The following is a 20102-nucleotide window of genomic DNA, read 5'->3' as shown; positions in this document are numbered from 1 at the left end:
AGAACGGTTGTGGTACCCATCCATGTGTGTGGCAGTGGTGGTGATGTGCTTACATCCCATTGTTAGAGTCCGGAGTAAAATGAAGCCTCCTTAGGCCATGTGCCCTCGCAGCCGTCGGATCGCTCTCCCGAATACACTCCGTCCATCGGATCTCCGGGTGGACCGACCCTGGCCGTCAGATCGAGCACGACACTGCTACAATGAATAGTGCTCGGAGTAGGCGGTGCCATGCCACCGCCTGTAAATTTGGTGGCCTGATAATCCTCAAGTGCAAGAAATCATTGTAGCACTTTCCAAAGCTGGAAGTGATAAGTATGAAGTGTTGAGCCCACAAGGAGCTAAAGGTAAGATCAATATTCTCTTAAGTCCTATCTGCCATTGATATGACTCTACGTACACCGAACGTTTGCTTCCAACTGGAAACGAGAAATAAAACTACGATGTGGGTATGAAGAGGATAACTTTGCATGATATCGGAGAACTAAAATATAAAAGTAGGTGTTGTTAACATAAAATTAGAATATATTACTATATATTATAAATAGCGAGTATGGAATAATGATGGGTCAGCGTGCGGAGTTGTCCTAGACAATTGTTAACAAGATTGGTAATCATTATTGCAATTTCATATGAGGGAGATGCATAAACTGACATACTTTCTCTTCTTGGATCATATGCACTTATGATTGGAACTCTAGCAAGCATCCGCAACTACTAAAGATCATTAAGGTAAAACCCAACCATAGCATTAAAGTATCAAGTCCCCTTTATCCCATACGCAACAACCCCTTTACCCGGGTTTAAACTTCTGTCACTCTAGCAACCCACTATAAGCGAATCATGAACGTATTGCAACACCCTACAATGGGAATTCTTCATGTGTGCGCGGCACGGAAGGCACCATAGGACAACACCAAAATAAAACATAAAACATACAACTGAAACCAATCTATACCATCAATCAACCCAAAGGACAAAGGAAAACTACTCAAAACATCATAGGATGGCAAGACATCATTGAATCATAATATGTGGCATAAAGCACCATGTTTAAGTAGGGGATTACAATGGGGTGTGCTACCTCTTGAGCACTGCGTTGGATTTCCCCGAAGAGGAGAGGATGATGCAGCAAAGTAGTGTAAGTATTTCCCTCAGTTTTTGAGAACCAAGGTATCAATCCAGTAGGAGGCTACGTGCGAGTCCCTCGTACCTACACAAAAACAATAGCTCAACGCAACCAACACGCTTAGGGGTTGTCAATCCCTTCACGGTCACTTACGAAAGTGAGATCTGATAGAGATGATAAATAATATTTTTGGTATTTTTGGCATAGAGATGCAAAGTGAAAAGTAAAAGGGCAAAGTAAAAAGCAAAGCAATAATAAAGTGATGGAGATTGATATGATGAGAAAGAGACCCGGGGGCCATAGGTTTCACTAGTGGCTTCTCTCAAGAGAATAAGTATTCTACGGCGGGTGAACAAATTACTGTTGAGCAATTGACAGAATTGAGCATCGTTATGAGAATATCTAGGTATGATCATGTATATAGACATCACGTCCGACACAAGTAGACCGACTCCTGCCCGCATCTACTACTATTACTCCACTCATCGACCGCTATCCAGCATGCATCTAGAGTATTAAGTTAAAAACAGAGTAACACCTTAAGCAAGATGACATGATGTAGAGGGATAGTTTCATGCAATATGATAAAAACCCCATCTTGTTATCCTCGATAGCAACAATACAATACAATACGTGCCTTGCTGCCCCTTCTGTCACTGGGAAAGGACACCGCTAGATCGAACCCAAAGCTAAGCACTTCTCCCATGGCAAGAAAAACCAATCTAGTAGGCCAAACCAAACTGATAATTCGAAGAGACTTGCAAAGATAACCAATCATACATAAAAGAATTCAGAGAAGATTCAAATATTATTCATAGATAGACTGGATCATAAACCCACAATTCATCGGTCTCAACAACACACCGCAGAAAGAAAATTACATCGAATAGATCTCCACGAGAGAGGGGGAGAACATTGTATCCAGATCCAAAAAGAGAGAAGAAGTCATCTAGCTACTAACTATGGACCTGTAGGTCTGAAGTAAACTACTCACACTTCACCAGAGGGGATGGGATGATGATGTAGAAGCCCTCCGTGATCGATGCCCCCTCCGGCGGAGCTTCGGAATAGGCCCCAAGATGGGATCTCGTGGATACAGAAAGTTGCGACGATGGAATTAGGTTTTTGGCTCCGTATCTGATCGTTTGGGGGTACGTAGGTATATATAGAAGGAAGGAGTACGTCGGTGGAGCTTCGAGGGGCCCACGAGGCAGGGGGCACGCCCTAGGGGGGGCACCCTCCACCCTCGTGACCGCCTCGTGGCTTTCTTGACGGAGGGTCCAAGTCTCCTGGGTCTTATCTAATGAGAAAACCGCGTTCCCGAAGGTTTCATTCCGTTTGGCTATGCTCTATCCCTACAAAATCATATAGTCTGGCTGTGCTCTATCTTCACCACACAAAGTATTTAAATCATGCACAACCCCGATGACAAGCCAAGCAATTGTTTCATACTTTTGACATTTTCAAAACTTTTTCGATCTTCACGCAATACATGAGCGTGAGCCATGGATATAGCACTATATGTGGAATAGAATGGTGGTTGTGGAGAAGAAAAAAAGAGGGGAAGATAGTCTCACATCAACTAGGCGTATCAACGAGCTATGGAGATGCCCATCAATAGATATCAATGTGAGTGAGTAGGGATTGCCATGCAATGGATGCACTAGAGCTATAAGTATATGAAAGCTCAACAAAAGAACTAAGTGGGTGTGCATCCAACTTGCTTGCTCATGAAGACCTAGGGCATTTTGAGGAAGCCCATCATTGGAATATACAAGCCAAGTTCTATAATGAAAAATTCCCACTAGTATATGAAAGTGACATAATGAGAGACTCTTTATCATGAAGATCATGGTGCTACTTTGAAGCACAAGTGTGGTAAAAGGATAGTAACATTGTCCCTTCTCTCTTTTTCTCTCATTTTTTGTTTGGGTCTTCTCTTTTTTTATGGCCTCTTTTATTTTTTGTCCGGAGTCTCATCCCGACTTGTGGGGGAATCATAGTCTCCATCGTCCTTTCCTCACTTGTGACAATGTTCTAAAAATGATGATCATCACACTTATTATTTTTCTTACAACTCAACAATTACAACTCAATACTTAGAACAAAATATGACTCTATATGAATGCCTCCGGTGGTGTACCGGGATATGCAATGAATCAAGAGTGACATGTATGAAAGAATTATGAACGGTGGCTTTGCCACAAATACGATGTCAACTACATGATCATGCTAGCAATATGATAATGATGGAGCGTGTCATAATGAACGGAACGGTGAAAAGTTGCATGGCAATATATCTCGGAATGGCTATGGAAATGCCATGATAGGCAGGTATGGTGGCTATTTTGAGGAAGGTATTTGGTGGGTGTATGATATCGGTGAAAAGTGCGCGGTATTAGAGAGGCTAGCAATGGTGGAAGGAAGGAAAGTGCGTATAATCCATGGACTCAACATTAGTCATAAAGAACTCATATACTTATTGCAAAAATCTAGAAGTTATCAAAGCAAAGTATTACGCGCATGCTCCTAGGGGGATAGATTGGTAGGAAAAGACCATCGCTCGTCCCCGACCGCCACTCATAAGGAAGACAATCAACAAATAAATCATGCTCCGACTTCATCAGTGTTGGCTCGGTGGGAGTGCGGACACCTTGTAACTTGATATTAACACTGTCATAACGGAATTCCATGGTCTTGAGTCCCCAATGATAGTTCATAGGGCTAAACTGGGCTAGCCAATCGACTCCGAGGACCGCATCGTAGGCACCTAGCTCGAGCAGACGCATGTCAGTGCTGAATGTGTGTCCCTGGCACGACCAATTCAGTTGGGATACTTGCTGTGTAGATTGGAGAGTGTCGCCATTGGCCACACGCACGGTGACCGGCTCTGCTGCTTGCACAACACAGCCTGCCCGGGCAGCGAATGCAGCATTGACGAATGTGTGTGTGCTGCCGGAGTCCACCAGCAACAGCATTACTTGGTTTCCAACAAGAGCAGGGAGGCGCATGGTTCCGGTTGCTTCCGTGCCTGCGACGGCGTGAACTGAAATCTGGTAACAGGTTGCGGCGTCTTTTGGATGTTCATCAAGCAGTTCAAGGGCACGGATGGCATCATCTGACAGAAGTTCACCGTGATCGCCAACCTCGATGGTGAGCAACTGGCCGATCTTGTTGCACTTGTGTTCTCTGCTGTACTTGTCGCCGCACTTGAAGCACAAGCCATTGGCGTGCCTGAATTCCCGCAGTTGGCGCTCTTTGCCGAAGTCATCCGGGCCACGTTTGGCGCCGTCGTTGCGTGGTGGAACTGGTCCTGCCGCGACCGCGGCCACTGGTGGTGGCGGTAGAGCACACGCGTAGATCGCGGGGCGCCCGCGTGGCTTGGCCTGCTCGGTTTCTTCTTCTTGGATGCGTGCCAAGGCCGCCGCTCTGGACACGCTTGTGGGCGCGTGCTGGCGCACACTCGTGCGGACGTCGTCACGCAGGCCGATGATGAATTGAGAGACGAAGAACTTGTTGTTGAGTGACGGGTCCAGCATGATCAGATGGTACATGATGGACTCGAAGGCGAGACGGTAGTCCGTGACACTGCCTGATTGCTTCAGATGATGAAGGCGGTGTAGGAGTGCATCAAACTCGTCCTGACCGAACTCCGCCTGCACAGCGGCAGTGAACGTAGCCCAGTCCCTGAGTCCATGGACTCGTTTAAAGGCTTGACACCACAACGCGGCATGCCCCTCCATGTAGAGCACCGCCGTGGTCACCCACTGCTCCGGTGGCGTCTGGTAGAGCTCGAAGTAGGTGTGGCATAGGTCGAACCAGAGGCGTGGCGCTTCGCCCCCGAAGCGCGGAAAATCATGCTCGGGTGGTTTGTGGCGATAGTTGTCGCAGGGAGATGGCAGAGGAGAGGGTCGACGCTCGCGGTGGTTGTCGTGGCGACCCTGAGCAGGGCGAGCATGGACCGGTGGTGGATGGAGCAGCGGTGGTCCATTGTTGATGAGGAGAGCCGCCGCGGGTGCCGTTGAGGAGGAGGGTGCAGCACGAGCGGCTGCATCCTGTTGAGCCTGCTTCCGCTTGACTGTGTCGAGGCCCTCGCCGAAATCAGCCACCTGCGTGCCCAGTTGTTGGACCTCTGTTGTGAGGGAAGAACATTTTTGCAGCAAATCCTCCAAGGTTTTCTGGACGCCCTCCATGGCTTGCAAGACGAATTTCGTCTGCGCAGATGGGGCTGCCGACGGCGCCGTTGCAGCCGCCCCAAATCGGACCTACCCCACTTGGGATTTTGCGTCCAGTCGCCGGAGCAACCAGACACCCTTCGCGGTGGATGTTACGGCCGGATTGAGGGAGTGAGGGCGCAGTGGCGGACCGAGAGGCTCTGAGTACCAAATCTGTAACGACCCCATCGGGATCGACAGGAGGGGATGAGGAATCGAGCAAGGACAAGGTGAGATCGAGAAGAAAGAGGGGTAGGTGAGGAGCAGAGCTTGGAGAAGGGGAAATAATTCTCTGATATTTCTCAATAGCTGATTCTTACAACGCACACGCGACTGCATATACATCTCTTTTGGCCTTGGGTCCCACATGTCCTACACACACACATCCGACGACTAGTCCTCTCTTTCTCTGCCTGACGCCCCCTTGCTTGCCTCTACACTTCTCCATCTTCTTGGCTCTCTGATTCCTCCCGCTGTGGCACTGGTGCCTCGCTGTCCGCCTCCTCGTCAGGCTGGTTAGATGGCGAGGAGTGCGTGACAGTGATGAGAGCGGAGCCAGTTCCTATCCCGCTGGAGATGCTCGTGGCGGCCGAGGCGGAGGGATATGTGGGAGTCTGGGAGAGGAAACGAGAGAGAGGGAGGCCGCGTGCTGCTGCTGCCTTCGTGGCGAAGATAACGTGGGGAGGTTTTATCTGCGGTAGATGAGCGGCGCAACCCCAATTCCTGCGACAGTAATTTTTTGACGAGGCTAGCGCGAGGGCTCGCCCTTTGCGCCACCGTCAAAGGGTTGTATGTGAGTGAGCAGGGATTGCTATGTAACGGATGTACTAGAGCTATAAGTATATGAAAGCTCAACAAAAGAACTAAGTGGGTGTGCATCCAACTTGCTTGCTCATGAAGACCTAAGACATTTTGAGGAAGCCCATCATTGGAATATACAAGCCAAGTTCTATAATGAAAAATTCCCACTAGTATATGAAAGTTACATAATGAGAGACTCTTTATCATGAAGATCATGGTGCTACTTTGAAGCACAAGTGTGGTAAAAGGATAGTAACATTGTCCCTTCTCTCTTTTTCTCTCATTTTTTTGTTTGGGTCTTCTCTTTTTTATGGCCTCTTTTATTTTTCGTCCGGAGTCTCGTCCCGACTTGTGGGGGAATCATAGTCTCCATCATCCTTTCCTCACTTGGGACAATGTTCTAAAAATGATGATCATCACACTTTTTATTTTTCTTACAACTCAACAATTACAACTCAATACTTAGAACAAAACATGACTCTATATGAATGCCTCCGACGGTGTACCAGGATATGCAATGAATCAAGAGTGACATGTATGAAAGAATTATGAACGGTGGCTTTGCCACAAATACGATATCAACTACATGATCATGCTAGCAATATGACAATGATGGAGCGTGTCATAATGAACGGAACGGTGGAAAGTTGCATGGCAATATATCTCGGAATGGCTATGGAAATGCCATGATAGGTAGGTATGGTGGCTGTTTTGAGGAAGGTATTTGGTGGGTGTATGATACCGGCGAAAAGTGCGCGGTATTAGAGAGGCTAGCAATGGTGGAAGGAAGAAAAGTGCGTATAATCCATGGACTCAACATTAGTCATAAAGAACTCATATACTTATTGCAAAAATCTAGAAGTTATCAAAGCAAAGTATTACGCGCATGCTCCTAGGGGGATAGATTGGTAGGAAAAGACCATCGCTCGTCCCCGACCGCCACTCATAAGGAAGACAATCAACAAATAAATCGTGCTCCGACTTCATCACATAACGGTTCACCATACGTGCATGCTACGGGAATCACAAACTTTAACACAAGCATTTCTCAAATTCACAACTACTCAACTAGCATGACTCTAATATCACCATCCTCATATCTCAAAACAATTATCAAGCATCAATTTTTTTCTTAGTATTCAAAGCACTCAAAAGAAAGTTTTACAAATCTTGAATACCAAGCATATTATAATTAAGCAAATTACCATGCTATTAAGACTCTCAAAATAATCTAAGTGAAGCATGAGAGATCAATAGTTTCTATAAAACAAATCCACCACCGTGCTCCAAAAGATATAAGTGAAGCACTAGAGCAAAACTATAAAACTCAAAAGATATAAGTGAAGCACTAGAGTTAAACTATAGAGCTCAAAAGATATAAGTGAAGCACATAGAGTATTCTATCAAATCCCAAATTATGTATGGCTCTCTCAAAAGGTGTGTACATCAAGGATGATTGTGGTAGACTAACAAGCAAAGACTCAAATCATAAAAGACGCTCCAAGCAAAACACATATCATATGGTGAATAAAAATATAACTCCAAGTAAAGTTACCGATAGAAGTAGACAAAAGAGGGGATGCCTTCCGGGGCATCCCCAAGCTTTGGCTTTTAGGTGTCCTTAGATTATCTTGGGGGTGCCATGGGCATCCCCAAGCTTAGGATCTTGCCACTCCTTGTTCCATAATCCATCAAATCTTTACCCAAAACTTGAAAACTTCACAACACAAAACTTAAAATAGAAAATCTCGTGAGCTCCGTTAGCGAAAGAAAACAAAAGACCACTTCAAGATACTGTAATGAACTCATTCTTTATTTATAGTGGTGTTAAACCTACTGTATTCCAACTTCTCTATGGTTTACAAACTATTTTACTAGCCATAGATTCATCAAAATAAGCAAACAACACACGAAAAACAGAATCTGTCAAAAACAGAATAGTCTGTAGTAATCTGTATCTAGCGCAAGATCTGGAATCCCAAAAATTCGAAAATAAATTTCTGGACGTGAGTAATTTATCTATTAATCATATTCAAAAATAATTAACTAAATAGCACTCTCCAAATAAAAATGACAGCAGTTCTCGTGAGCGCTAAAGTTTCTGTTTTTTACAGCAAGTTCAACAAGACTTTCCCCAAGTCTTCCCAACGGTTCTACTTGGCACAAACACTAATTAAACACACAAAAAGACACAACCAAAACAGAGGCTAAATAATTTATTTATTACTAAACAGGAGCAAAAGTCAAGGAATAAAAATAAAATTGGGTTGCCTCCCTACAAGCGCTATCGTTTAACGCCCCTAGCTAGGCATAACAAGCAAGAATAGATCTAGGTATTGCCATCTTTGGTAGGCAATCCATAAGTGGCTGTCATGATAGATTCATATGGTAATTTTATTTTCTTTCTAGGGAAGTGTTCCATGCCCTTTTTTAATAGAAATTGAAATCTAATATTCCCTTCCTTCATATCAATAATTGCACCAACCGTTCTAAGGAAAGGTCTACAGAGAATAATAGGGCAAGAAGGATTGCAATCTATATCAAGAACGATAAAATCTAAGGGCACATAATTCCTATTTGCAACAATAAGAACATCATTAATTCTTCCCATAGGTTTCTTAATAGTGGAATCTGCAAGATGCAAGTTTAGAGAGCAATCATCAAAATCACGGAAATCTAGCAAATCACACTAAGTTCTGGGAATAGTAGAGACACTAGCACCCAAATCACACAAAGCATAAAACTCATAATGTTTAATTTTAATTTTAATAGTAGGTTCCCACTCATCATAAAGTTTTCTAGGGATAGAAACTTTCAACTCAAGTTTTTCTTCATAAGATTGCATCAAGGCATCAACGATATGTTCGGTAAAGGCTTTATTTTGACTATAAGCATGAGGAGAATTTAGCACGGATTGCAACAAGGAAATACAATCAATTAAAGAGCAATTTTCATAATTAAATTCCTCGAAATCCAATATAGTGGGTTTAGCACCATCTAGGGTTTTATTTCTTTTAATCCCACTTTTATCAATTTCACCATCAAGATCTAAATACTCCGAATTTTTAGAACGCCTTCTAGGTAAAGATGGATCATATTCAGTCCCATCATTATCAAGATTAATATTGCAAAACAAAGATTTAATAGGGGACACATCAATAACTTTTAGATCTTCATCTTTATTTTCATAGGAATTGGAAGAACACGCTTTAATAAAGGCATCTTTCATAGCACGCGTCCTAGCGGTTCTTTCCTTGCACTCATCAATGGAAATTCTCATGGCTTTGAGAGACTCATTGATATCATGCTTAGGAGGAATAGATCTAAGCTTTAAAGAATCAACATCAAGATAAATTCTATCAACGTTCCTAGCCAAATCATCAATCTTAAGCAATTTTTCTTCAATCATAGCATTAAAATTCTTTTGCGAAGAAATAAATTCTTTAATATTAGATTCAAAATCAGAGGGCATCTTATTATAATTTCCATAAGAATTGTTGTAGGAATTACCATAATTATTAGAGGGATTACTAGGATAAGGCCTAGAGTTAAAATTTCCTCTATACGCGTTGTTACCAAAATTATTCCTACCAACAAAATTCACATCCATAGATTAATTTTTATTCTCAATCAAAGTAGACAAAGGCATATCATTAGGATCAGATGAAACACTCTTAGTAGCAAATAATTTCATAAGTTCATCCATCTTTCCACTCAAAACATTAATTTCTTCTATCGCATGCACTTTTTTATTAGTGGATCTTTCAGTGTGCCATTGAGAATAATTAACCATAATATTATCTAGAAGTTTAGTAGCATCTCCTAAAGTGATTTCCATAGAAGTGCCTCCCGCGGCTGAATCTAAAAGATTTCTAGAAGCAAAATTCAATCCTGCATAAAATTTTGTATAATCATCCACAAATTCAAACCATGAGTAGGGCAATTACGTATCATTAATTTCATTCTCTCCCAAGCTTGTGCAACATGTTCATGATCAAGTTGCTTAAAATTCATAATATCGTTTCTAATAGAGATGATCTTAGCGGGAGGAAAATACTTAGAGATAAAAGCATCTTTGCACTTGTTCCATGAATCAATACTATTTTTAGGCAAAGATGAAAACCAAGCTTTAGCATGATCTCTAAGAGAAAAAGGAAATAGCTTCAATTTAACAATATCATTATCGACATCTTTCTTCTTTTGCATGTCACACAAATCAACGAAGCAATTAAGATGGGTAGCGGCGTCTTCACTAGGAAGGCCGGAAAACGGATCTTTCATGACAAAATTCAGCAAAGCAGCATTAATTTCACAAGATTCAGCATCGGTAAGAGGAGCAATCGGAGTGCTAAGGAAATCATTATTGTTGGTATTGGTGAAGTCACACAATTTGGTATTATCTTGAGCCATCGCGACAAACAAGCAATCCAACACACGAGCAAACAAAAGGCAAATGGGCAAAAAGAGGCAAATAGAGAAAGAGAGGGAGGATAGAGAGAGAGGGCAAATAAAACGGCAAGGGTGAAGTGGGGGAGAGGAAAACGAGAGGCAAATGGCAAATAATGTAATGCGGGAGATAAGGATTGTGATGGGTACTTGGTATGTTGACTTTTGCGCAGACTCCCCGGCAACGGCGCCAGGAATTCTTCTTGCTACCTCTTGAGCACTGCGTTGGATTTCCCCAAAGAGGAGAGGATGATGCAGCAAAGTAGCGTAAGTATTTCCCTCAGTTTTTGAGAACCAAGGTATCAATCCAGTAGGAGGCTACGCGCGAGTCCCTTGTACCTACACAAAAACAATAGCTCAACGCAACCAACGCGCTTAGGGGTTGTCAATCCCTTCACTGTCACTTACGAAAGTGAGATCTGACAGAGATGATAAATAATATTTTTGGTATTTTTGGTATAGATATGCAAAGTGAAAAGTAAAAGGGCAAAGTAAAAAAGCAAAGCAATAATAAAGTGATGGAGATTGATATGATGAGAAAGAGACCCGGGGGCCATAGGTTTCACTAGTGGCTTCTCTCAAGAGCATAAGTATTCTACGGTGGGTGAACAAATTACTGTTGAGCAATTGACAGAATTGAGCATAGTTATGAGAATATCTAGGTATGATCATGTATATAGGCATCACGTCCGAGACAAGTAGACCGACTCCTGCCTGCATCTACTACTATTACTCCACTCATCGACCGCTATCCAACATGCATCTAGAGTATTAAGTTAAAAACAGAGTAATGCCTTAAGCAAGATGACATGATGTAGAGGGATAGTTTCATGCAATATGATAAAAACCCCATCTTGTTATCCTTGATGGCAACAATACAATATGTGCCTTGCTGCCCCTTCTGTCACTGGGAAAGGACACCGCAAGATCGAACCCAAAGCTAAGCACTTCTCCCATGGCAAGAAAAACCAATCTAGTAGGCCAAACCAAACTGATAATTCGAAGAGACTTGCAAAGATAACCAATCATACATAAAAGAATTCAGAGAAGATTCAAATATTATTCATAGATGGACTGAATCATAAACCCACAATTCATCGGTCTCAACAAACACACCGCAAAAAGAAGATTACATCAAATAGATCTCCACGAGAGAGGGGGAGAACATTGTATTGAGATCCAAAAAGAGAGAAGAAGCCATCTAGCATTAACTATGGACCCGCAGGTTTGAAGCAAACTACTCACACTTCATCGGAGGGGCTTGGATGATGATGTAGAAGCCCTCCGTGATCGATGCCCCCTCCGGCAGAGCTTCGGAACAGGCCCCAAGATGGGATCTTGTGGATACAGAAAGTTGCGGCGGTGGAATTATGTTTTTGGCTCCGTATCTGATTGTTTGGGGGTACGTAGGTATATATAGGAGGAAGGAGTACGTCGGTGGAGCTTCGAGGGGCCCACGAGGCAGGGGCGCGCCCTAGGGGGGGACCCTCCACCCTCGTGACCGCCTCGTGGCTTTCTTGACGGAGGGTCCAAGTCTCTTGGGTCTTATCTGATGAGAAAATCACGTCCCCGAAGGTTTCATTCCGTTTGGACTCCGTTTGATATTCTGTTTCTCCAAAACACTGTAATAGGCAAAAAACAGCAATTCTGGGCTGGGCCTCTGGTTAATAGGTTATTCCCAAACATAATATAAAAGTGGAAAATAAAGCCCAATATAGTCCAAAATAGTAGGTAATATAGCATGGAGCAATCAAAAATTATAGATACGTTGGAGACGTATCAAGCATCCCCAAGCTTAATTCCTGCTCGTCCTCGAGTAGGTAAATGATAAAAACAGAATTTTTGATGCGAAGTGCTAGTTGGCATAATTTCAATGTAAATCTTATTAATTGTGGTATGAATATTCAGATTCAAAAGTTTCAAGACAAAAGTTCATGTTGACATAAAAATAATAATACTTCAAGCATACTAACAAAGCAATTATGTATTCTCAAAATAACATGGCCAAAGAAAGCTATCCCTACAAAATCATATAGTCTGGCTATGCTCTATCTTCACCACACAAAGTATTTAAATCATGCACAACCCCGATGACAAGCCAAGCAATTGTTTCATACTTTTGACATTTTCAAAACTTTTTCGATCTTCACGCAATACATGAGCGTGAGCCATGGATATAGCACTATATGTGGAATAGAATGGTGGTTGTGGAGAAGAAAAAAAGAGGGGAAGATAGTCTCACATCAACTAGGCATATCAACGAGCTGTGGAGATGCCCATCAATAGATATCAATGTGAGTGAGTAGGGATTGCCATGCAACGGATGCACTAGAGCTATAAGTATATGAAAGCTCAACAAAAGAACTAAGTGGGTGTGCATCCAACTTGCTTGCTCATGAAGACCTAGGGCATTTTGAGGAAGCCCATCATTGGAATATACAAGCCAAGTTCTATAATGAAAAATTCCCACTAGTATATGAAAGTGACATAATGAGAGACTCTTTATCATGAAGATCATGGTGCTACTTTGAAGCACAAGTGTGGTAAATGGATAGTAACATTGTCCCTTCTCTCTTTTTCTCTCATTTTTTTGTTTGGGTCTTCTCTTTTTTATGGCCTCTTTTATTTTTCGTCCGGAGTCTCATCCCGACTTGTGGGGGAATCATAGTCTCCATCATCCTTTCCTCACTTGGGACAATGTTCTAAAAATGATGATCATCACACTTTTTATTTTTCTTACAACTCAACAATTACAACTCAATACTTAGAACAAAATATGACTCTATATGAATGCCTCCGGCGGTGTACCGGGATATGCAATGAATCAAGAGTGACATGTATGAAAGAATTATGAACGGTGGCTTTGCCACAAATACGATGTCAACTACATGATCATGCTAGCAATATGACAATGATGGAGCGTGTCATAATGAACGGAACGGTGGAAAGTTGCATGGCAATATATCTCGGAATGGCTATGGAAATGCCATGATAGGTAGGTATGGTGGCTGTTTTGAGGAAGGTATTTGGTGGGTGTATGATACCGGCGAAAAGTGCGTGGTATTAGAGAGGCTAGCAATGGTGGAAGGATGGAAAGTGCGTATAATCCATGGACTCAACATTAGTCATAAAGAACTCATATACTTATTGCAAAAATCTAGAAGTTATCAAAGCAAAGTATTACGCGCATGCTCCTAGGGGGATAGATTGGTAGGAAAAGACCATCGCTCGTCCCCGACCGCCACTCATAAGGAAGACAATCAACAAATAAATCATGCTCCGACTTCATCACATAACGGTTCACCATACGTGCATGCTACGGAATCACAAACTTTAACAGAAGCATTTCTCAAATTCACAACTACTCAACTAGCATGACTCTAATATCACCATCCTCATATCTCAAAACAATTATCAAGCATCAATTTTTTTCTTAGTATTCAACGCACTCAAAAGAAAGTTTTGCAAATCTTGAATACCAAGCATATTATAATTAAGAAAATTACCATGCTATTAAGACTCTCAAAATAATCTAAGTGAAGCATGAGAGATCAATAGTTTCTATAAAACAAATCCACCACCATGCTCTAAAAGATATAAGTGAAGCACTAGAACTATAAAACTCAAAAGATATAAGTGAAGCACTAGAGTTAAACTATAGAGCTCAAAAGATATAAGTGAAGCACATAGAGTATTCTATCAAATTACAAATTATGTATGGCTCTCTCAAAAGGTGTGTACATCAAGGATGATTGTGGTAGACTAACAAGCAAAGACTCAAATCATAAAATACGCTCCAAGCAAAACACATATCATGTGGTGAATAAAAATATAGCTCCAAGTAAAGTTACCGATAGAAGTAGACGAAAGAGGGGATGCCTTCCGGGGCATCCCCAAGCTTTGGCTTTTAGGTGTCCTTAGATTATCTTGGGGGTGCCATGGGCATCCCCAAGCTTAGGATCTTGCCACTCCTTGTTCCATAATCCATCAAATCTTTACCCAAAACTTGAAAACTTCACAACACAAAACTTAAAATAGAAAATCTCGTGAGCTCCGTTAGCGAAAGAAAACAAAAGACCACTTCAAGATACTGTAATGAACTCATTCTTTATTTATATTGGTGTTAAACCTACTGTATTCCAACTTCTCTATGGTTTACAAACTATTTTACTAGCCATAGATTCATCAAAATAAGCAAACAACACACGAAAAACAGAATCTGTCAAAAACAGAATAGTCTGTAGTAATCTGTAGCTAGCGCAAGATCTGGAACCCCAAAAATTCGAAAATAAATTTCTGGACGTGAGTAATTTATCTATTAATCATATTAAAAAATAATTAACTAAATAGCACTCTCCAAATAAAAATTAAAGCAGTTCTCGTGAGCGCTAAAGTTTCTGTTTTTTACAGCAAGTTCAATAAGACTTTCCCCAAGTCTTCCCAACGGTTCTACTTGGCACAAACACTAATTAAACACACAAAAAAACACAACCAAAACAGAGGGTAAATAATTTATTTATTACTAAACAGGAGCAAAAGTCAAGGAATAAAAATAAAATTGGGTTGCCTCCCAACAAGCGCTATCGTTTAACGCCCCTAGCTAGGCATAACAAGCAAGAATAGATCTAGGTATTGCCATCTTTGGTAGGCAATCCATAAGTGGCTGTCATGATAGATTCATATGGTAATTTTATTTTCTTTCTAGGGAAGTGTTCCATGCCCTTTTTTAATGGAAATTGAAATCTAATATTCCCTTCCTTCATATCAATAATTGCACCAACCGTTCTAAGGAAAGGTCTACCGAGAATAATAGGGCAAGAAGGATTGCAATCTATATCAAGAACGATAAAATCTACGGGCACATAATTCCTATTTGCAACAATAAGAACACCATTAATTCTTCCCATAGGTTTCTTAATAGTGGAATCCGCAAGATGCAAGTTTAGAGAGCAATCATCAAAATCACGGAAATCTAGCAAATCACACAAAGTTTTGGGAATAGTAGAGACACTAGCACCCAAATCACGCAAAGCATAAAACTCATAATCTTTAATTTTAATTTTAATAGTAGGTTCCCACTCATCATAAAGTTTTCTAGGAATAGAAACTTTCAACTCAAGTTTTTCTTCATAAGATTGCATCAAGGCATCAACGATATGTTCGGTAAAGGCTTTATTTTGACTATAAGCATGAGGAGAATTTAGCACGGATTGCAACAAGGAAATACAATCAATTAAAGAGCAATTTTCATAATTAAATTCCTTGAAATCCAATATAGTGGGTTTAGCATCATCTAGGGTTTTATTTCTTTTAATCCCACTTTTATCAATTTCACCATCAAGATCTAAATACTCTGAATTTTTAGAACGCCTTCTAGGTAAAGGTGGATCATATTCAGTCCCATCATTATCAAGATTAATATTGCAAAACAAAGATTTAATAGGGGACGCATCAATAACTTTTAGATCTTCATCTTTATTTTCATAGGAATTGGAAGAACACGCTTTAATAAAGGCATCTTTCATAGCACGCATCCTAGCGGTTCTTTCCTTGCACTCATCAATGGAAATTCTCATGGCTTTGAGAGACTCATTGATAACATACTTAGAAGGAATAGATCTAAGCTTTAAAGAATCAACATCAAGATAAATTCTATCAACGTTCCTAGCCAAATCATCAATCTTAAGCAATTTTTCTTCAATCATAGCATTAAAATTCTTTTGCGAAGAAATAAATTCTTTAATATTAGATTCAAAATCAGAGGGCATCTTATTATAATTTCCATAAGAATTGTTGTAGGAATTACCATAGTTATTAGAGGGATTACTAGGATAAGGCCTAGAGTTGAAATTTCCTCTATACGCGTTGTTACCAAAATTATTCCTACCAACAAAATTCACATCCATAGATTCATTATTATTCTCAATTGAAGTAGACAAAGGCATATCATTAGGATCAGATGAAACACTCTTAGTAGCAATTAATTTCATAAGTTCATCTATCTTTCCACTCAAAACATTAATTTCTTCTATCACATGCACTTTTTTATTAGTGGATCTTTCAGTGTGCCATTGAGAATAATTAACCATAATATTATCTAGGAGTTTAGTAGCATCTCCTAAAGTGATTTCCATGAAAGTGCCTCCCGCGGCTGAATCTAAAAGATTTCTAGAAGCAAAATTCAATCCTGCATAAAATTTTGTATAATCATCCACAAATTCAAACCATGAGTAGGGCAATTACGTATCATTAATTTCATTCTCTCCCAAGCTTGTGCAACATGTTCATGATCAAGTTGCTTAAAATTCATAATATCGTTTCTAATAGAGATGATCTTAGCGGGAGGAAAATACTTAGAGATAAAAGCATCTTTGCACTTGTTCCATGAATCAATACTATTTTTAGGCAAAGATGACAACCAAGCTTTAGCATGATCTCTAATCGAAAAAGGAAATAGCTTCAATTTAACAATATCATTATCGACATCTTTCTTCTTTGGCATGTCACACAAATCAACGAAGCTATTAAGATGGGTAGCGGCGTCTTCACTAGGAAGGCCGGAAAACGGATCTTTCATGACAAGATTCAGCAAAGCAGCATTAATTTCACAAGATTCAGCATCGGTAAGAGGAGCAATCGGAGTGCTAAGGAAATCATTATTGTTGGTATTGGTGAAGTCACACAATTTGGTATTATCTTGAGCCATCGCGACAAACAAGCAATCCAACACACGAGCAAACAAAAGGCAAACGGGCAAAAAGAGCCAAATAGAGAAAGAGAGGGAGGATAGAGAGAGAGGGCAAATAAAACGGCAAGGGTGAAGTGGGGGAGGGGAAAACGAGAGGCAAATGGCAAATAATGTAATGCGGGAGATAGGGATTGCGATGGGTACTTGGTATGTTGACTTTTGCGCACACTCCCCGGCAACGGTGCCAGGAATTCTTCTTGCTACCTCTTGAGCACTGCGTTGGATTTCCCCGAAGAGGAGAGGATGATGCAGCAAAGTAGCGTAAGTATTTCCCTCAGTTTTGAGAACCAAGGTATCAATCTAGTAGGAGGCTACGCGCGAGTCCCTGGTACCTACACAAAAACAATAGCTCAACGCAACCAACGCGCTTAGGGGTTGTCAATCCCTTCACTGTCACTTACGAAAGTGAGATTTGACAGAGATGATAAATAATATTTTTGGTATTTTTGGTATAGAGATGCAAAGTGAAAAGTAAAAGGGCAAAGTAAAAAAGCAAAGCAATAATAAAGTGATGGAGATTGATATGATGAGAAAGAGACCCGGGGCCATAGGTTTCACTAGTGGCTTCTCTCAAGAGCATAAGTATTTTACAGTGAGTGAACAAATCACTGTTGAGCAATTGACAGAATTGAGCATAGTTATGAGAATATCTAGGTATGATCATGTATATAGGCATCACGTCCGAGACAAGTAGACCGACTCCTGCTTGCATCTACTACTATTACTCCACTCATCGACCGCTATCCAGCATGCATCTAGAGTATTAAGTTAAAAACAAAGTAACGCCTTAAGCAAGATGACATGATGTAGAGGGATAGTTTCATGCAATATGATAAAAACCCCATCTTGTTATCCTCGATGGAAACAATACAATACGTGCCTTGCTGCCCCTTCTGTCACTGGGAAAGGACACCGCAAGATCGAACCCAAAGCTAAGCACTTCTCCCATGGCAAGAAAAACCAATCTAGTAGGCCAAACCAAACTGATAATTCGAAGAGACTTGCAAAGATAACCAATCATACATAAAAGAATTCAGAGAAGATACAAATATTATTCATAGATGGACTGAATCATAAACCCACAATTCATCGGTCTCAACAAACACACCGCAAAAAGAAGATTACATCAAATAGATCTCCACGAGAGAGGGGGAGAACATTGTATTGAGATCCAAAAAGAGAGAAGAAGCCATCTAGCTACTAACTATGGACCCGCAGGTTTGAAGTAAACTACTCACACTTCATCGGAGGGGCTTGGATGATGATTTAGAAGCCCTCCGTGATCGATGCCCCCTCCGACGGAGCTTCGGAATAGGCCCCAAGATGGGATCTTGTGGATACAGAAAGTTGCGGCGGTGGAATTAGGTTTTTGGCTCCGTATCTGATTGTTTGGGGGTACGTAGGTATATATAGGAGGAAGGAGTACGTCGGTGGAGCTTCGAGGGGCCCACGAGGCAGGGGCGCGCCCTAGGGGGGGACCCTCCACCCTCGTGACCGCCTCGTGGCTTTCTTGACGGAGGGTCCAAGTCTCCTGGGTCTTATCTGATGAGAAAATCGCGTCCCCGAAGGTTTCATTCCGTTTGGACTCCGTTTGATATTCTGTTTCTCCAAAACACTGTAATAGGAAAAAAACAACAATTCTGGGATGGGCCTCCGGTTAATAGGTTAGTCCCTAAAATAATATAAAAGTGGAAAATAAAGCCCAATATAGTCCAAAACAGTAGGTAATATAGCATGGAGCAATCAAAAATTATAGATACGTTGGAGACGTATCAGGGTGCGGGAGAGTGGACCACATAAAAGAGATGAGCATGGTGATGTTGATGAAGACGATCACCGCGACGATGGTTCCCCCGATGGCACTCCGGCGCCACCAAGAGAGAGGGGGAGCGGTTCTCCCCTTTGTGCTTCCTCCTCCATGCCCCCCTTAGATGGGGAAAGGTTCTCCCTCTGGTCCTTGGCCTCCATGGCGATGGTGACCCCTCCGGCTTCCTCCTCCATGGCCTCCGGTGATGTTGGCCCTCTCCGGCAGGGCGCTAGAGAGGGCCTAGATTGGTTTTTTGTGGCTACAGAGGCTTGCAGCGGCGGAACTTTCGATCTCTCTTCTGTTCTGGTTTTTTTTAGGATTTATAGGAGGTGTTGGCGTTGATAACCCACAAGTATAGGGGATCGCAACAGTTTTCGAGGGTAAAGTATTCAACCCAATTTATTGATTCGACACAAGGGGAGCCAAAGAATATTCTCAAGTATTAGCATCTAAGTTGTCAATCCAACCACACCTGGAAACTTAATATCTGCAGCAAGGTATTTAGTAGCTAAGTAATATGATAATAGTGGTAACGGTGGTAAAAGGTAACGGTAGAAAAAGTAATATTTTTGGTGTTTTATTGTAACACCCTCGATGCGGCTATAGCTCCCACGTGTTGAGGCACGACTTAGAGGCATAACCGCATTGAAAGCAATGTCGCAAGTTAGGCAATCATCACAACATCCCATGTAATATAGATAATAAAAGGGGAGATACATAGTTGGCTTACACTCGCCACGACAATCAAAGTACATAAATAGCATTACAACATTCAAACACTCAAGGCCCGACTACGGCGCCAAAATAAAAGAAACAACCCAACATGCGACACGGTCCCGATCACCCCAACTGGGCACCACTACTGATCATCAGGGAAAGGCACGTAGTAACGGCGTGAGTCCTCGTCGAACTCCCACTTGAGCTCAAGCACATCATCTGGAGCAGAATCATCAGGCCCTG

Source organism: Triticum dicoccoides, chromosome 6A (assembly GCF_002162155.2).
Source record: "Triticum dicoccoides isolate Atlit2015 ecotype Zavitan chromosome 6A, WEW_v2.0, whole genome shotgun sequence".
NCBI lineage: Eukaryota > Viridiplantae > Streptophyta > Magnoliopsida > Poales > Poaceae > Triticum > Triticum dicoccoides.
The sequence above is the reverse complement of the archived record's forward strand: the minus strand, read 5'-3'. Positions refer to the sequence as shown.